Below are 6,000 nucleotides of genomic sequence, written 5' to 3' on the forward strand. Positions count from 1 at the left end.
TTCACACTACTGGCTGCTGGAGGTCATTTTGTAGTGCTTTGGCAGTGCTCATCCTGTTTCTCTTTGCTCAGAGGAGCAGATACAGATCCTGCTGATGGGTTAAAGACCTTCTATAGCCTTGTTCTCCTAGAGTAAATGCCTATCTCCTGGAATCTCCTCCATGCACTTCAGACTGTACTAGGAGACACAGCAAACCTTCTGGCAATGGCACATCCATCCTGCCATCCTGGAGGAGTTGGGCTACCTGTGCAAACTCTGTAGGCTCCAGGTACCACACCGTGCTACCAGTAGTGACACTGACCCTAGCCAAATGCAAAACTAGTGAAAAAACAGTCAGAAAAGATGAGGAGAGAAAAAATGTCAGTAGCTTCCACCTGTAAAACCATTCCTGCTTTGAGGTCATCGAGCTGTTGCTTCTTTAGTGCTCCTGTTGTTAATTTCATTAACACCACAGTCACTAAAACTGATTAACAACACCCTCTGCCTCTTAACTGACCAGATCAATATCCCTGAAGTTGAATTGACTTCATGCTCTACTTCAAATAAAAAATGTTCTTTTATTTTTTTTGAGCAGCGTACATATCAATAATGAAAATCTCACACTGCAGATACTTATACGAGTGAAATGACACACAGCGGCACAAAGCACACTCGTGGTACAGGGAGTCCCAAACAGGAAGTGCCAAATTTTGAGTCCACAGTGAAACAGGAAATGTCAAGTGTTGAACACTTCCTGGATTGAAGTGGATCTCATGGAATTTTGCAGGAACTCAGTGGCAAGTGCACACTAAAACAGGACCAAATTTTGAGTCCACAGTGAAACAGGAAATGTGAAATGTTGAACAGTTCCTGGCATGAGTGAAGCTAGAGCAGAGGCCAGGGTTGCATGTTAAATGTCAAATGTTGAACACTTCCTGAATCGACACTTCCTGGATTGAAGTGAATCACGTGGAATCTCGCGGGAACTCGGTGGCAACATCGCACTAAACCAGGAAGTGCCAAATTTTGAGTCCACAGTGAAACAGGAAATGTCAAATGTTGAACACTTCCTGGCATGAGTGGAGCTACAGCAGAGGCCAGGGTTGCATGTTAAATGTCAAATGTTGAACACTTCCTGAATCGACACTTCGTGGATTGAAGTGAATCACGTGGAATCTCGCGGGAACTCGGTGGCAACATTGCACTAAACCAGGAAGTGCCAAATTTTGAGTCCAGGAAACAGGAAATGTCAAATGTTGAACACTTATGGCATGGGTGGAGCTAGAGCACACACACACACACACACACACACACACACACATATATATATATATATATATATATATATATATATATACGAGGTCTGTCAATAAAGCAATGGTCCTTTTTATTTTTTTCAAAAACTATATGGATTTCATATGTTTTTACGTCAGACATGCTTGAACCCTCGTGCGCATGCGTGAGTTTTTCCACGCCTGTCGGTGACGTCATTCGCCTGTGAGCACTCCTTGTGGGAGGAGTCGTCCAGCCCCTCGTCGGAATTCCTTTGTCTGAGAAGTTGCTGAGAGACTGGCGCTTTGTTTGATCAAAATTTTTTCTAAACCTGTGAGACACATCGAAGTGGACACGGTTCGAAAAATTAAGCTGGTTTTCAGTGAAAGTTTTAACGGCTGATGAGAGATTTTGAGGTGATTCTGTCGCTTTAAGGACTTCCCACGGTGCGAGACGTCGTGCAGCGCTCTCAGCCGCCGTCGTCAGCCTGTTCAAGCTGAAAACCTCCACATTTCAGGCTCTATTGATCCAGGACATCGTGAGAGAACAGAGAAGTTTCAGAAGAAGTCGGTTTCAGCATTTTATCCGGATATTCCACTGTTAAAGGAGATTTTTTTAATGAAAGACGTGCGGACGGGTCCGCGCGTCAGCTCGCAGCCGCCGCGACGCTCCGCCACAGGAAAAACATCTCTGTTGAAAGCCTTAAGGACAAGTTGGAACATGTCCTGCTGTTAAACAATTTCTCATATACTCACTCCACTGAAAGCCATCAAAAGCCGCCTGGATTTTATAAATGGTTATCAACACGGAGGTGTTTTTCCTGTGCCGCCGCACCGCGTCGGCTGCGTCCCGACGTGCGGACCCGTCCGCACGTCTTTCATTAAAAAAATCTCCTTTAACAGTGGAATATCCGGATAAAATGCTGAAACCGACTTCTTCTGAAACTTCTCTGTTCTCTCACGACGTCCTGGATCAATAGAGCCTGAAATGTGGAGGTTTTCAGCTTGAACAGGCTGACGACGGCGGCTGAGAGCGCTGAGCGACGTCTCGCACTGTGGGAAGTCCTTAAAGCGACAGAATCACCTCAAAATCTCTCATCAGCTGTTAAAATTTTCACTGAAAACCAGCTTAATTTTTCGAACCGTGTCCACTTCGATGTGTCTCACAGGTTTAGAAAAAATTTTGATCAAACAACGCGCCAGTCTCTCAGCAACTTCTCAGACAAAGGAATTCCGACGAGGGGCTGGACGACTCCTCCCACAAGGAGTGCTCACAGGCGAATGACGTCACCGACAGGCGTGGAAAAACTCACGCATGCGCACGAGGGTTCAAGCATGTCTGACGTAAAACCATATGAATGAAATCCATATAGTTTTTGAAAAAAATAAAAAGGACCGTTACTTTATTGACAGACCTCGTATATATATATATATATATATATATATATATATATATATATATATATATATATATATATATATATATATATATATATATATTCTTTTGTTGAGCTCCATGATGGAGAATTGCCCTTGACACTCTCCTGTGGCAGACAGTAACAACCTCCATTTTGTGCCAAACTGTTACTTCCTTATTTCTGCAAGAGTCTGTTCTTCACATGATGCAACAGTAAAAGCACTCATTATTTTTCCTGTTCCCTTAATTCCATGTTTTATCACTGTAAACAATTGCAGACTTTGTTTTGTGCTTCTTTCAAAACATGTCAGTCTCCAATTACTGAAGCTCCTGTTCATTGTCGCTGATCACAGCGTTCTGCCTTGACACCTCTATGTAGGCAATACACCAAACCCTGTACAGTATTTTGGGGGTATTGTTTTTGTAAACTTGCTCTTCTCATGGATTTATCAGCATTTCCTGAAGCTTTTTTTGGCACACACATGCAAATCAATTGTGCTGAAAAAGGTTAGAGAAATTGAAGAGAAGTTAAAGAAAATGTTCCTGCATGAGTAGTGGCCAAGTGGTTAAAGTGCTTTGTTTCAGTGCCAAAGGTTTCCGGTTCAAATCCCACCCATGTCACATTTCTCTATGTGATGTGGATTTGTGTGAGAAAGGGCATCTGGCAAAAATCAACATGCAGATCCACCTAGAATCTGCTGTGGCAACCCCGAGTGAAAACAAGGGAGGAGCCGAAGGGACTTACTTTAGTATTCAATAGGTGTAGGATTAAAGCTATGGTGTTAAAGCTGTGATTTGAGGTTACAGTGCATCTAGAAAGTTTTCCCAGCATTTCACTTTTTCTAGAAAATGGTCTAATTTTTTTAGTCAAAATTCTACACCCAATTTTTTTTTCAAATTTATTACAAAAAAATAATCATAAAAAAATCAATTGTACAAAAGTATTCACAGCCTTTGCCATAAGATCAAACTTGATCTCAGGTGCATCCTGTTTCCACTGATCATCCTTGAGATGTTTCTACAGCTTAATTGGAGTCCACCTGGGGTAAATTTAGTTGATTGGTCATAATCTGGAAAGGCACACACCTGTCTACATATAAGTTCCCACAGTTGACAGTGCATGTCAGATCACAAACCAAGCATGAAGTCAAAGGAATTGTTTGTAGACCTCCGAGACAGGATTGTCTCGATGCACAAATCTGGGTAAGGGTACAGAAACATTTCAATGAGCATAGTGTCCTCCATCATCCATAAATTGAAGAAGTTCAGATCCACCAGTACACTTCCTACAGCTGGTCACCCATCTAAACTGAGCAATCGAGGAAGAAGGGCCATAGTCAGGGAGGTGACCAAGAACGTGATGGTCACTCTGTCAGAGTTCTGTCAGTAGTCCTGTGTGGGTAGAGGAGAACCTTCCAGAAGGACAACCATCTCTGCAGAAATCCACCAATCAGACCTGTATGGTAGAGTGGCCAGACAGAAGCCACTCCTTCGTAAAAGGCACAAGGCAGCCCACGTGGAGTTTGTGAAAAGTCATCTGAAGGACTCTCAGACCATGAGAAACAAAATTCTCTGGTCTGATGAGACAAAGATTGAACTCTTTGGTGTGAATGCCAGATGTCATGTTTGGATGAAACCAGGCACCATCCTTACAGTGAAACTACAGTGGCAGCATCATGATGTGGGGATGTTTTTCAGCAGCAGGAACTGGGAGACTCGTCAGGATTGAAGGAAAGATGAAGGCAGCAATGTACAGAGACATCCTGGATGAAAACCTGCTCCAGAGTGCTCTTGACCTCAGACTGGGGCGACAGTTCTTTTTTCAGCAGGATGTTGACCCTAAACATACAGCCAAGTTATCAAAGGAGTGGCTTCAGGACAACTCTGTGAATGTGTCCAGACCTGAATCCAACTGAATATTTCTGGAGAGATCTGAAAATGGCTGTGCACCGACACTACCCATCCAACCTGATGGAGCTTGAGAGGTGCTGTAAAGAGGAAACTGCCCAAAGATAGGAGCACCAAGCTTGTAGCATCATATTCAAGAAGATGTGAGGCTGTAATTGCTGTCAAAAGTGCATCAACAAAGTATAGCAAAGGGTGTAAATAGTTATTTCTTAGTTTTTTGGTTTTTTTTTTAAATACATTTTCAAAAATTTGAAAAATACTTTTTTCATGTTGCCATTATGGTGTGTTGTGAGTAGAATTTTGAGGCAAAAACTGAATTTACTCCTTTTTGGAATCAAGCTGTAACATAAAATGTGGAAAAACTGAAGCGCTGTGAATACTTTCTGGAAGTTCTGTAAACCTATGGATGATTTGTTGTTCTTATTTGATTCATCTTCTCTTCAGCATATACTTGACATGCAGTGCTGTCAAAAGATGTTAGGCACCGTAGAATGTTGAGAAAAATGACAAAACGTTTTTAATCATTGTGTGAACAGAAAAATAAATGGAAAACATCCATAAAGCTGGTTATTAAACTTGAGATTCATTCTCCTAATCCATTAAAGAAACTCAGCAACTCCAAATCGCATTTTGCAAAATAAATGAATATTTCTTCATTTCTATGAAGGTTTACTGAATAATACATGACAACAGAAAGACAGTTAATCAATAAGAAATAAATGAGTTCAAAAATCCCTATTAAATACAACTCAATTTTCTTATAAATTACAGATCTCCTAAAAGAAATAATTTTTATCACTGAAACCAAACACTTATTTTTAAAGGTGAATGTTGTATTTATGCTATTGAGGTTTTTTTTTTTTCTTTTCAATTTTACAAAATTTCACCATCTTAACTGTGCCTCAATCTTTTCCACAGTCCTTTAAATATAATTTAATTTTATTTGGTTGACCAGCTGCACAATTGCAGAAACAGTCAGAGGCACAGCTGTTTTCCTTTACAGCACATCTGTAGCACACTGCAGGATGATCACCATTTATAAGGTGCTAATCTGTGAATTATTATGCATAGTCTGGAGTCATCACCATGATAGTGCTTCTTGGCAAATCAGATTACACGATGACCTGTAGTTTTTACTTTTCATACAATAATTTCCATGGGCAAATTACGAAGATGATACCAGCAATCCATGCTGTGTGCAGTTTTCTTCAGTCAAACACAGAGGCCAATAAAAGTAGGTATTCTTATTATTTTATAGAATGATTTTCATGAATAAATTATTTCCACATACTGTCACAGTCCCTTGCTTATATTGTTCTAAGGTACTATTTTTAATCTTGTCAGCAACTTTTCCGAGACATCACCTTCCTTTTTCTCCTCCACTTGTGCCTGTGGACTTGTGTTTCTTTGAGATCATATGTTTAA

General features: G+C 40.8%; 1 protein-coding gene across 1 annotated transcript in view; it reads left to right on the top strand.

Annotated features, from left to right (window-relative positions):
* ncanb (neurocan b) overlaps positions 1-6,000 on the top strand; it is a 377,055-nt gene that overhangs the window by 45,883 nt on the left and 325,172 nt on the right. The gene's annotated exons all lie outside the window — the stretch shown is intronic.

This window comes from Thalassophryne amazonica, chromosome 10 (genome assembly GCF_902500255.1).
Source record: "Thalassophryne amazonica chromosome 10, fThaAma1.1, whole genome shotgun sequence".
Classification (NCBI taxonomy): Eukaryota; Metazoa; Chordata; class Actinopteri; order Batrachoidiformes; family Batrachoididae; genus Thalassophryne; species Thalassophryne amazonica.